This window comes from Lepidochelys kempii, chromosome 16 (genome assembly GCF_965140265.1).
Source record: "Lepidochelys kempii isolate rLepKem1 chromosome 16, rLepKem1.hap2, whole genome shotgun sequence".
Classification (NCBI taxonomy): Eukaryota; Metazoa; Chordata; order Testudines; family Cheloniidae; genus Lepidochelys; species Lepidochelys kempii.
Window position 1 is genome coordinate 29,056,475 of NC_133271.1, and position 14,281 is coordinate 29,070,755.

At 39.4% G+C, this 14,281-nt stretch overlaps 1 protein-coding gene across 10 annotated transcripts in view; it reads left to right on the forward strand.

Annotated features, from left to right (window-relative positions):
* RALGPS1 (Ral GEF with PH domain and SH3 binding motif 1) overlaps positions 1-14,281 on the forward strand; it is a 399,374-nt gene that overhangs the window by 14,700 nt on the left and 370,393 nt on the right. The window contains exon 2 of one of the 10 annotated variants that reach the window (XM_073315015.1): positions 794-904. The exons of the other annotated variants lie outside the window; for them this stretch is intronic. The gene's annotated coding sequence lies outside the window, so the exon portion shown is untranslated. The remainder of the gene's footprint in view (positions 1-793; positions 905-14,281) is intronic. 10 annotated transcript variants of the gene reach the window in all.

The window sequence follows — 14,281 nt, forward strand, 5'->3', positions numbered from 1 at the left end:
GGGCAAGGCTGGGAGTAGAACTGCACCTGGCCACGGGCCCGGCTGCTGGTCCCCACTGCAGCCTGGCTGTGGCTCCACTCCCACCCCAACTACAGCCCCGCTCCTGGACCCAGACCCACCCCCAGCTGTGGCCCCAGCACTCCTGTCCGCATCCCCCTTTTCCCCCCAGAGCTGCGGCCCTGCTTCTAGCCCCGGCTCGGAGGGGTGCGGGGGTGTGGACAGGAGTAAGGGGGAGTGTGACCCTTCAAAGTTTGGGGACCACTGGGTTAGAGGAGAGCCAGGGTGGATAAAAATCAATGATTTTAAAAAAAATAAATAAAAAAAATCAGATTTTTTAAATTTAAATTGGATTTTTTTGATTAAAATGCTTTTTGAGGAAAAAACCATCTAAAGATAGTTTTAATTAAAATACATTATAGCTCAAAGATATCTCATTAGAGATTATAAATTCGAATTGTATAGTATGAGACAATATATTCATGTAATCTTTAAGAAAAGCTTTGTAAATGAGTTCCAATAGTTCATGGGTTAGGGACCCAATCTTATGGGGTTCCAGAGGCTTCCGTATAGATTATTTAGGTTAATCTTTCTATCTACCCAATGGGACTCAGTGCTCAGTCTAGAAGATACCATCAGAGATGCTTAGTTTTGCAGTTCTCAAACTGTGGATTTGTCTCTCCAGAGGTAACATGCTTGTTAACAGGAAAAATGTTTTTAAATAAATAAATAATATATAGAGGTGAGAAATAACAGACCCCAACCCTGTTGTCCCTCTGCAAATTTGTGTTCACAGAGTCAATCCCTTACCTCTCTCTAAAAGTGCAAAGTTTCAAAAAGTTCAACAAACAGAAGATAGTTACGGGTGGAATAGATCTGGACAAGGAGAAGAAGTCTGGAGATAAATGTGAGAAGCGAGGAACATATGCTTGTTTTGTTAAAATATTATATGTTTGCTGTTGAAGAAAAAAATCCAGAATACTTAACGTTGTTGTTTTAGTTAAAACAATTTAAATATCTGTCTGGTGATGTACTCATCCTAATACAGCATGGCAAGAACATCCTGCAAATATTAATGATTAACCTGTTGAACTGGAGATAGTTCACCTCCCAATGACTTCATAAATATCTGCTTCAATTACCTTTGGTAAATGAAATAACCAAACAATCATTCATTTTCTGATATAGCTGTAAAACTAATCTGAAAAGTTTTCAAAATAAATCACTGTTTAAAAATGTATATTGTGTACCTTCTAAAAATGAAACCTACATCTATCTCTGAGTTGTGAAGAATATGTATTAAGGTTATAACAACCAACAAGAATGCACTTTATGTAGAAAACCATGATTAAATCGAGTTTTCCTGACTAGTGATTTAAATGAATTTGATTTAAATCAAATCCATGCTGAGGAGAGCAGACATGAAACTTCTGTCTGAGAAGGGAAAGAAGAGTTGTGGGAAGCAAAGAGGGAAGGCAAGGCATGCTGAGGGGAGGAGGAAGCTCATGTGTTTTGTCAATATGTTCTTTGAAGAAATCAGCAAGGTCCTCTGTGTGGAGGGTTTAAGGAATAGTCAAAGGTGGTGAAAAAGGCAGCTGGGATTGAGGACGTGAGATTCAATTAAGTTGTTTCTTTACTACTTTTACTTATTTTAAGTTATCAGTGCTGAGTGGCTCTTTTTTCCCCCCTATATGCCCCATATATCTCTTTTAGGTTTGCTGTGGTGTTAACTTTCGTTAACACACACCTCTGTAGTTTAAATAAGGCTTATCACATGACATTGTTCAAATTTAGAGACCTCTTTAATTACATTGTGTGTACTTGGAAAATACTTATATTATGTGTATTACTCTGAAGTTGCTTCCTTGGTAGTGTTGAATGATGCTCTGGATAGTGGAATTCTCTCTCCTGGACTGGTGTAGATGGTCATTATACTCCATAGTGCTTTTCTCTTCTTTATTTCCAGTTTATTTGTTTTATGGTGTTGGTTTTCCTATGTCTGCAAGACTTGTCTTCTTGTGGGAATCCATGGTTGTTTCCCACCACAAGTCCATGCAGAAGGGCCTCTGTGGTGCTAAAAGGAGGCGCAGAGGAATATGGTATGAAGATAAGAGCGGGAAGCAAACTGGTTGATGCCTGTGGCACTGTCCCCTGCTCAGCTTGATGCATGGAAATACAGGTACATTAATGCATCCTGCATCCCGTCTGTGACTGCTTAGTAGTAACTCATCCTGGAACTATACTGCCATGGTATGTGAGGATGAACAACTCCTGCCTGTCTGTTTGGGGTCCCATTCCCTTCAGTGATCCACAGGGTTGTGCAGCTTTGTTCCTACAAGATCTGTAGCATCCCAAACTCCTATCACTTGAGAAAATGTTGAGAAGGAAACTCTGAGGGGAACCTTACAGAGCTTTTCCTGCCTGTGGATTTCTTTGACACCCTCCCACAACCTGCCCGTATGTGAGACGAATCCTCTGTTTAGAGTTCCCCCTCTCTCCACCTTGGAGTCTGTTACATTAAGCTGGCTGAGCTAGGTCAACCAAAGGAAGAGGCAGAAACATTTTCCCAGCCCTCAAACCAATCTGAGGCAGAGTTCTTGTTCTGTTAATCTCTTACCTTTGTTCCCTGCTCTCCCTCTTACTGAATTCCACATTTTAATGTATTGATCAAAAGGCCATGGGCTTTAATACTTGTTTCAATGTAGATATTGTGAAAATAAAATTTTGTTGTGGCTGGAAATAATATATTTCCTTCCTTACAGTTTACCCTGGCTGTTGAATAGTGTAGTCTTCAATATGGTATAAAATAATACTCGAGTCTTATGTTGCACAGAGTGAAAAAGATAGCAACCATAGCAATAAACCAGCAAAGTGAAACAACACAGTTAGGATTTCCAACTTTAGCCTTCATGTTTAAATCAGGTTTCAAAAGAAGTGATGTGCCTCAGTCAGAAGTTCAGGCTTCTAGGTTTCAGTACACCAATCATTGCAGAAAGAGCACTCTTCTAATTCCCTTTTTTCAGTAACTTCTCATTTACCCAAAATTCAGCTAGTTAGCTTCATATGTCTAAGCATTCTAGTTATAGAATAGAGCAGAGGACCAAGAAGAGATTCAGGGTTCAAGTCCTCACTTGAAATAAGTATTTTCACGCTGAATCTCAGGCAAAACAACTAGACCTCCTCCTGACTCATTCAAACATGAGTTCATATTTAACCTCATTCTATTAAATAACTTTTTAAAAATGTAAATTATTACATCTCTCCTGGCTTTGTTTCATCTTCCTGGCCTTGCTTCATTTCTTTCTTTTCTTATACTAAATCTCTTTCTGCCTGCCTGCCTGCCTGCCTGCCTTATCACTCTCTGTTTTCCCCTACATTGTGATATTTGCCTCCTCCCCCATATTTTCTCTCTTCTTTCTTCTCTTCCACACTTCACCTCATTTCAGTAAAATTCTTCTTTTTCTAATTTATCCCACCCATCCAACCACCCAAACATATCATGAAACATAGGGCTTGGACATTTTACCAGACATCTAATAGAATTGAACCTACTAGCCAAAGACCAAAACAAAATGGGGATGGAGGAGGACTCATCTGGCAATACCTTAAACCTTTAACTTCTGTAAGGGGAAAGGTTCATGGTGTTTTTAATAAGGTGCTCTCCCTGTAGCAACTTTGGTGACCTCATCTTTTCTATCGTCCTCTGCCTAAAAGGAGTCTGATAAATTTGAAGCATCCTTAATCTTTAGCAGCTGGAAGGAGGAGTTTTCTGTTTCTCCCATGTCTCCTCCCAGAGCCTCCTGGATGTAGCAGTGTTAGCGATGGGTGTCTTCCACTTTATATCCTCAATCCCAGCATCCTGGCTGCTGTGAGAGATGTGTCTCTGTTACTTTATTCCCCCTTCCCTCCTGCCCCCTGCCTTTATTGAGTCCTCTGCATCAGTGCCTGACACTGTAGATGCTCTTAGCCTTTCCAGCTAGCAGGAATAGAGCAATATTGACCTGGTTCTTGTCAGTTTAACTTCTGGACACAAGTTCTGAATGGCAAGAATGAAAACTGGCAAGAGAGGGGTCAGTTTGGATTCTGTGGCACCTAGGAAAAGCTCTTAAGCAAGAGTAGAGGCACTGGAATTGTCCACAAGTTTAGGAGAATGCCCTGTATCAGTTTACCTCCCAAATGTGCAAGGAGTGTTTCTGCATAACCATATAGACTAGAAATCTAAAATTTTTGTAAGACTTACATTCTGCAGAAGCTGATGATACCCACTCATCCACTAGTTTGTGGTAAAGTATTTTTCTAGCCCTACTAACATTAGTTCAGAAGTAAAGTTTTCATAGAGAGAACAGTCGTCTTTTTTATTTTTATTTAGTTATTTTGCTTCCCTTCCCAGACACACAGTTCCTTTTCCAAAGGAAGATAAAGTTGTGTGGCATATCCTTCTGTGGGAAGGGAATGAACAAAATTTAGCTTGAAGGGACAGTATCAACTTAAATCACACTTCTGTCTGAAAATGTACATATTGTTATAGGTAACATCTAAAATTACTGCAACTGAAAGAGACAGAATAAAATGTTTTTTCTCTATTTTCAATTTTTCATTTTTTTTTACCCCTCTGTGCATATAGTTATCTATTATCTCACACATACAGAGGAGAAAGAGAAACATTTTAAAAATAGAAGTAAATGATTGTAAATCCACAAAAATTGGTAGGGAGACTCAATGGCAGATGTAGTATCTGAAGTTACTTTCAACGCCTTGTTTGAAGTCGACTAGAGCTGTTCAAAACTCAGTTTCAGTTTCCTGGGAAATTCTGACATTTTGAAATTTCCTTTAATTCCAAACTTGAACAAAAAGTTGAAATTTTGTAAGATCCTGCTAAATGAAAAATTTGTTTTGGGAATACCAAAATCTTTGATAAGTCTGTTTCAATAAGGTTGAAGTACTTTTTCAACTTGTTTTCAATGTTTATATTTATACGTAATATGAGTTAAAATGATAAAATTGTAGTGAAGTACTTTGTCAAAAAAAAGGACTCTGCTAATTTTTCATAGACGTTTTTGATTAAACTGATATATTCTCGCAAAACATTTTGATTTGGCCAAATCAGCATTTTCCAATGGAAAACTGTTTTGTTGGAACATTTTCAAACAACTTTGAAGTTGACATTTCAACTTCATACTCGTTTACTCCTATAAAAGGAAGAACAATCACTGAAGTTTCCCTAATGTGGCACAGAGTAACTCTATTTCTTTTTGATCCTTGGTGAAAGAATTCTGTGGGATGATGTACATTTTGGGGTTGTACCTGGAAAAATGTACTCTGAACAGGCTTATTTCATATGAACAGATTCATTTAATGAAAAATTATTTACAGCCCATCTATAGCCTGTATGTGACAGCCGTAAAGCATATTAAATTGTACATCTGATTTTTCTCTTTCTAGTAACATCTTTCACTGAGTGGACTGTCATGAAATATAGACGTCAGAGAAATTGGGAGTTCTACATCTGCTTTAGGAAGATCTATTCTTGTGTAATTTAATGTATAACGTATTATAACTACAAAACCACTGCGGCAGATGGTTCCTTCCAGAGCTAAAAGGGGAACTAGTAGGCAGCCTAATCAATTTTTAATACTTTAAATATAACTGCTTTAATATAATATTTCATTTTCTATTGCTAATGCTCAACAACTGCCTCTGTCTTTTGTAATATTACAGAGAAGCCGTTTTACTGTTTCTGTAAGTTTTACCTTTTGTTTATAGTTTACTTAAATTTTTACAAAAACTAAAAATTAAGTTTTCTGTTGCTGATTGCTTTGTGCTGGTGGTGCCCCTAATAGCTGGAGACCAGGACAGGTTATATTAAGACTGTTCATACTGCTGTGGCTCTGTGTTTAGAGAAGCCTCTTATGTCTGGGAAGCCTCATATGGCCACTTTTGTGTGGCCATATGAAAGTAGAACAGTTTTGGTAAAGATAATTCTATAAGATCTCTCGGGTGAATTCACAGTATCTGATTGGAAGAAAACTACTTTTGCCATAGGTGAGTTAATTCTAGAAGTATACATAATGTGCACAGGTGAATATCCATTGGACTAGTCATTTGGACAACAAAACAATTTCTCTTCCCTTTCTTCCAACGTCTTCTGCCCCTTTGCCTGTCTGCACATGCTCCCCCAGAGTATTTTGTGATGACAACATAGACAGGCCCTGCTGTATTCTACACTAGTGCAATCTATAGCTTAACTGATAGGAAACCTTTTCTAAAATAAAGTTACCTCTTTGAGCCATTTTTGCAGTACTTGTTACCTCTGCTGGAGAAATGGACCATCTGGAATAAGTTTTCCTCAATAAAATGGCTTTTTCTTCTCTGAAGATTGATATAAACCAAGAGACCCTGTACTTCCAAAGGCATCAATAGATAGAATAGATCTATTAATTTCAAAAAATATCTTGTTCACAATTACTTGTAAAATTTAAAAAACTAAACATCTTAAACATAATTTTACCCCTGAAGAATATGTCTCTCCTCTGCCTTCTCTACAGCAGTGGTTAACTAAATGTGCTATTCATAGAGCTATGCTGATACCATCAGTGTTGCTATTGCTGCCACCACAATCAGTGTTTTCAAATTTATAAGATTGTGTTACGAACAATGCAGTTTTTAAAAAAAGGAGTAAATAAAATTAAACTAGGTGATATGACAACCATGCTTTTAAAAATCAGTTGAAGACAAATCTGAATTCAAGGTTTTTATGTTCTGGTATTATACAGTATACACAGGTTAAGCATTTTCTTATAGTTGATTAATCTCAATATTGATCCTTCATTAACTTGAGTTCTTTTTTCAAGTTTCTGTGACTGACTTATGGTGTTTGGTGTTGAAACTCCAGGTCATTTGCTAACTTTTCTATTCTTTCAAAACCTCTGGCAACATTTAGAATATCCGTATCTACCAGTATAATACTTGACACCTTGGGGATCCTTTCATCCCATTCTATTATAATTGTATAAATGCCATATAGTGTGTAAGTTACCTGCTTGGTAGTGTGATGGCTTGCATAATGTTGGATTCCAGCCAACTGTAAAATGTCTTTCATTGTCATGCTTCCTTCTTCCTCTGTCAAATTTATGTGAAAAAAGTGTGCTAGATATGCAGTGGTCTCTCTTTCTGGTACCAGTTCAGTATAAATTGAAGTAGGTTCCATATATACATTTGCCTGGGCTGCTTTGTTAGGGTAAAAATGCGGATCACCTTGCTTTATGGTGTGTTCTAATCCTGTTGGTTTCTTTTCTGCAAAATTTTTGGTGTAGCTGTGGGTGTTGAGTTGGACATTTTGACTGGTTTCTGTTTTGTTCAAATGTGGAGGATTCCATATCTCACGGGATAATAATTCAAAGGTTGTTGCGTTCTCTCTAGTTTCCTATTTCTGAGAATCTGCTAGGAGATGCAACTGTTGTTTTTTTTTGACAAAGCCAGGTATGAGCCTGTCATAAATATAAAGGGAAGGGTAAACACCTTTGAAATCCCTCCTGGCCAGAGGAAAAACCCTTTCACCTGTAAAGGGTTAAGAAGCTAGGATAACCTCGCTGGCACCTGACCAAAATAACCAATGAGGATAGAAGATATTTTCAAAACTGGAGTGGGGGGGGAGAAACAAAGGCTCTCTCTGTCTGTGTGATGCTTTTGCTGGGAACAGAAAATGAATGGAGTCTTAGAACTTAGTAAGTAATCTAGCTAGATATGCGTTAGATTCTGTTTTGTTTAAATGGCTGATAAAATAGCTGTGCTGAATGGAATGTATATTCCTGTTTTTGTGTCTTTTTATAACTTAAGGTTTTGCCTAGAGGGATTCTCTATGGTTTGAATCTGATTACCCTGTAAGGTATTTACCATCCTGATTTTACAGAGATGATTCTTTTATTTTTTTTCTTCAATTAAAATTCTTCTTTTAAGAACCCGATTGCTTTTTCATTGTTCTTAAGATCCAAGGGTTTGGGTCTGTGTTCACCTATGCGAATCGGTGAGGATTTTTATCAAGCGTTCCCCAGGAAAGGGGGTGTAGGGTTTGGGGAGGATTTTGGGAGGAAAGACGTTTCCAAGCGGGCTCTTTCCCGGTTATATATCTGTTAGATGCTTGGTGGTGGCAGCAATAAAGTATAAGGGCAAAAGGTAAAATAGTTTGTACCTTGGGGAAGTTTTAACCTAAGCTGGTAAAAATAAGCTTAGGGGGTTTTCATGCAGGTCCCCACATCTGTACCCTAGAGTTCTGAGCGGGGAAGGAACCTTGACAGAGCCTGTGCTAGCTCATGTAAAGCAGTGTCATAACGGTGCTCTTGGTCAGTAACTGTATCCGTGCATATTTCTCCAAGCTGCAGCAACTTGGTTTTATTTGTGTTCTTTAGCCACTACTTCTGTTGGAGTAGGATTTATGGGCTCATGGTTCTTCTGCTGCCATCTTCCTGCTGGAACAAATAGTATGTAAAATTAGGCGCTCAAGTTGCTAAATTTTTAAAGAATAATTATATGTAGCTGGGGATAGGAAACCTGGGAGATGGTCAGCTTTTTATGTCTTGCCCCGCATACTCCAAACTATCTTATCTGGAAAGAGGATTCAGAAAAAGATCACGCTGCGGGTTCTGTTTCTTTTAGTGCTGAGGTTTATGTTGGCTGCCCTAGCCAAAGAGTAGTCAAATAGTACCATGGAACCTGCAGGTACTATGTAGTTTTAATTTAGTTTGACCTTCCATCATGAATATTAAGGAGTGAGCTCTTCGAACTAGCAGAGCTCAACCCTAATCAGTTCTGGTATAAATCTAACAATACCCTAGAGGCAAGCTTGTGAAGCAGTGGATGAGATTGTGCACTGCAGAAACGCTATAAGAAGAAAAACTATATTGTATCGTTAGTTAAGGCGATTTCCAGAGTAACTCCTGCCTTCACATACAGGAGACGTAGAGTTCTTTTTTGTTTTGTTTTCTTGTAAGCATTCATTTGGTTACATATTTGCCTCTGTTCCTGGAACTTTCAGTTTTCATTCCTGTTAGCAGTAGTAGCAACCCCTTTTTGCAATACTGAAGTGTTGCTGCAGTATTAAACAAAAAAATTAAAAATAATATTCCGTTAATTTAACAGCTCCAAAAGTACAAAATTCTCACAAAAAATACATACAAACAATTTTGACTTAGCAAAACTAAAACTGAACTTACTCCCATCCCCAATCTTGGCAATTAAAAAATTAATAATGCCGTTACAAATGTAATATTTAATATTTTCTTTCTCAGTCTCTTCCTTTTCTCTGATTCATTATGCTAGCACTGAAATTCTGGCAACAAAGAACTAGAGTGCCTTTTCATTGTCTAGTTCAGATATTTGTTGATAAGACAATAAAGAGGATAAAATTTCCCTAGGCTGCATCAAGTTTTCTTTCAATAAAGGAAGAAGAATCCACTACTTTTCACTGAGAAAGGAAAGATGGTTTTTGAGGTAAAGTAATGGATGCGACTCAGTGTGTCTGGGTTCTTTTGCTCGCTATGCCACAACCTTCCAGTGCAACTTTGGACAAGTCACTTTAATTTGTCTGTTCCTCAGTTCATCCATCTATAAGATGAGGATAATAGTACTTCCTTACCCCACAAGATATTGCGAAAATATACTCATTACTCATCAGGTGCTCAGATACCACAGTGTGCACCATAGAAAATCCTATAAATTGATATAATAATAAGGCTGAAAACTAATGGTAGATGTCTGCACTGTATAAAAGTCACATTTCATGTTCTAGACCACTTGACATCTATTAAGATGCAAACATTTCCTATAAATTTGGGTCTGTGTGCCCTCATTATTGGAAAAGGCAATTTAGACTTTTTAATATCTGCCGCAACATTCTATAAATGTCATTATTTTGAAAATCATTACAGGGTGACCTGTGAAATTAGGTTTCAGAGTAACAGCCGTGTTAGTCTATATTTGCAAAAAGAAAAGGAGTACTTGTGGCACCTTAGAGACTAACCAGTTTATTTGAGCATAAGCTTTCGTGAGCTACAGCTCACTTCATCGGATGCATACTGTGGAAAGTATAGAAGATCCTTTTATACACACAAAGCATGAAAAAATGGGTGTTTACCACTACAAAAGGTTTTCTCTCCCCCCACCCCACTCTCCTGCTGGTAATAGCTTATCTAAAGTGATCACTCTTCTTACAATGTGTATGATAATCAAGTTGGGCCATTTCCAGCACAAATCCAGGGTGGGGTGTGTGTGTGTGTGTGTGTGTGGGAAACCTGGATTTGTGCTGGAAATGGCCCAACTTGATTATCATAAACATTGTAAGGAGAGTGATCACTTTAGATAAGCTATTACCAGCAGGAGAGTGGGGTGGGGGGAGAGAAAACCTTTTGTAGTGGTAAACACCCATTTTTTCATGCTTTGTGTGTATAAAAAGATCTTCTATACTTTCCACAGTATGCATCAGATGAAGTGAGCTGTAGCTCACGAAAGCTTATGCTCAAATAAATTGGTTAGTCTCTAAGGTGCCACAAGTACTCCTTTTCTTTCTGTGAAATTAGGTATTTTACTATTCTACATTGTTTGTTTTATTTTTGTGATATGAAAATAGTTATGATAGTGAGGTCATGCTACTCTAATCAAACCATACACATTTAACTTTTTGCCACTTGCTATGAAATACTAATGCTATGTTAAAGTGGAGAGTTTGAAAATATTAAATAATTAACTGGATTTACTTTTTTCCTATGTTACTGCACTTTTAGTCATGAACCTAATCTTTTTTCTATTGTTTTTATAAATGTAATAATATTTAACTGCACGATTAACTACATAGTTTACATAACTTTCTTGGTACTATATGAAATCTCTATAATACATGTGTCTTAAAGTGGAGCATACTCAGTTAAATAGTAGCTTACTTGCTGTTTTGACTTATTCCTGTGACCAGTGGATAAGTGTAGTTTATTTGGCTATTTTCAATCGGCTATCATATAACAAGTCATATGGTCCACATTTACCTGCTTTTCAGATCTGCCTTTCTGAATCCTTTAAGAGAATGACTTGCTGATCGTTCGGAAAGGCTTCTCCTTATTCTCTTAATTCAGAAACTTTCTTGTTGTTGATAAATCCAGTGGAGTAGGAATTTCCTTTGCTTTCTCTAGTTCTGTAAAAAGTCTCCAATCTTTACTGTCAACTGTTTTTCTTCCTTTAAAGGTCTTTCATTCTTTAGTTTTAGTTACTACATTTGTCAAATCAAACACTCAAAAGTTATGCATTGCCAGAATTAAGATTACTTATGGACCCTTAATTTCGCCCCTTTCAGCACATGATCACATACTATTTTTCCATAGGATCCCTGCTGTATTCAGTGAGCAGGATGGTCTCCGTTCACTAAACAGCTAACTAATGAATATTTATTTCTAGCATCACCCATGTGTGGCCACAGGCCATATTTATGGCACACCTTCCAAACCACATACTGAATACAGACTTATTACTTCACATATTTTTCTGTAGTGCTTATCACCTTTGTTAATGTTTATGAAGTGCTACAAAGTGAGATAAGGCAATATTATCCATATTTTACAGATTGGGAACTGAGGCACAGAAAGATTTAAACCAAAATTGTCAAAATTATCCATTAATTTTGGATGCCAACTTGAGAAAAGGTGGGGGAGTTGCATTGTATGTAAGAGAGCAGTATGACTGCTCAGAGCTTCGGTATGAAACTGCAGAAAAACCTGAGAGTCTCTGGATTAAATTTAGAAGTGTGAGCAACAAGGATGATGTCGTGGTAGGAGTCTGCTATAGACTACCAGACCAGGGGGATGAGGTGGACGAGGCTTTCTTCCGGCAACTCATGGAAGTTACTAGATCGCAGGCCCTGGTTCTCATGGGAGACTTCAATCACCCTGATATCTGCTGGGAGAGCAATACAGCAATGCACAGACAATCCAGGAAGTTTTTGGAAAGTGTAGGAGACAATTTCCTGGTGCAAGTGCTGGAGGAACCAACTAGGGGCAGAGCTCTTCTTGACCTGCTGTTCACAAACCGGGAAGAATTAGTAGGGGAAGCAAAAGTGGATGGGAACCTGGGAGGCAGTGACCATGAGACGGTCGAGTTCAGGATCCTGACACAAGGAAGAAAGGAGAGCAGCAGAATACGGACCCTGAACTTCAGAAAAGCAGACTTTGACTCCCTCAGAGAACTGATGGGCAGGATCCCCTGGGAGAATAACATGAGGGGGAAAGGAGTCCAGGAGAGCTGGCTGTATTTTAAAGAATCCTTATTGAGGTTACAGGGATAAACCATCCTGATGTGTAGAAAGAATAGTAAATATGGCAGGCGACCAGCTTGTTTTAACAGTGAAATCCTTGCTGATCTTAAACACAAAAAAGAAGCTTACAAGACATTGGACAAATGACCGGGGAGGAGTATAAAAATATTGCTCAGGCATGCAGGAGTGAAATCAGGAAGGCCAAATCACACCTGGAGTTGCAGCTAGCAAGAGATGTTAAAAGTAACAAGAAGGGTTTCTTCAGGTATGTTAGCAACAAGAAGAAAGTCAAGGAAAGTGTGGGCCCCTTACTGAATGAGGGAGGCAACCTAGTGACAGAGGATGTGGAAAAAGCTAATGTACTCAATGCTTTTTTTTGCCTCTGTCTTCACGAACAAAGTCAGCTCCCAGACTACTGCACTGGGCAGCACAGCATAGGGAGGAGGTGACCAGCCCTCTGTGGAGAAAGAAGTGGTTAGGAACTATTTAGAAAAGCTGGACGAGCACAAGTCCATGGGGCTGGATGCGTTGCATCCGAGAGCGCTAATGGAGTTAGCGGATGTGATTGCAGAGCCATTGGCCATTATCTTTGAAAACTCATGGCGATCGGGGGAGGTCCCGGGTGACTGGAAAAAGACTAATGTAGTCCCCATCTTTAAAAAAGGGAAGGAGGAGGATCCTGGGAACTACAGGCCAGTCAGCCTCACCTCAGTCCCTGGAAAAATCATGGAGCAGGTCCTCAAGGAATCAATTCTGAAGCACTTAGAGGAGAGGAAAATGATCAGGAACAGTCAGCATGGATTCACCAAAGGCAAGTCATGCCTGACTAATCTAATTGCCTTCTATGATGCGATAACTGGCTCTGTGGACGAGGGGAAAGCAGTGGATGTGTTATTCCTTGACTTTAGCAAAACTTTTGACACGGTCTCCCACAGTATTCTTGTCAGCAAGTTAAAGAAGTATGGGCTGGATGAATGGACTATAAGGTGGATAGAAAGCTGGCTAGATTGTCAGGCTCAACTGCTAGTGATCAATGGCTCCATGTCTAGTTGGCAGCTGGTATCAAGTGGAGTGCCCCAGGGTTGGTCCTGGGGCCGGTTTTTTTCAGTATCTTCATAAGTGATCTGGAGGATGGTGTGGATTGCACCCTCAGCAAGTTTGCAGGTGACACTAAACTGGGAGGAGAGGTAAATATGGTGGAGGGTAGGGATAGGATACAGAGGGACCTAGACAAATTGGAGGATTGGGCCAAAAGAAATCTGATGAAGTTCAACAAGGAGAAGTGCAGAGACTTGCACTTAGGACGCAAGAATCCCATGCACCGCTACAGACTAGGGACGGAATGGCTAGGCAGCAGTTCTGCAGAAAAGGACCTAGGGGTTACAGAGGACGAGAAGCTGGATATGAGTCAATAGTGTGCCCTTGTTGCCAAGAAGGCCAATGGCGTTTTGGGCTGTATAAGTAGGGGCATTGCCAGCAGTTCGAGGGGCGTGATCGTTCCCCTTTATTTGACATTGGTGAGGCCTCATCTGGAGTACTGTGTCCAGTTTTGGGCCCCAAACTACAAGAAGGGTATGGAAAAATTGGAAAGCGTCCAGCGGAGGGCAACAAAAATGATTAGGGGACTGGAACACATGACTTATGAGGAGAGGCTGAGGGAACTGGGGATGTTTAGTCTACAGAAGAGAAGAATGAGGGGGGATTTGATAGCTGCTTTCAACTACCTGAAAGGGGGTTCCAAAGAGGATGGCTCTAGACGGTTCTCAGTGGTGGGCAGATGACAGAACGAGGAGTAATGGTCTCAAATTGCAGTGTGGGTGGGGAAGGGGGTTAGGTTGGATATTAGGAAAAACTTTTTCACTAGGAAGGTGGTGAAGTACTGGAATGGGTTACCTAGGGAGGTGGTGGAATCTCCTTCCTTAGAGGTTTTTAAGGTCAGGCTTGACAAAGCCTGGGCTGGGATGATTTAGTTGGGGATTGGACCTGCTTCGAGCA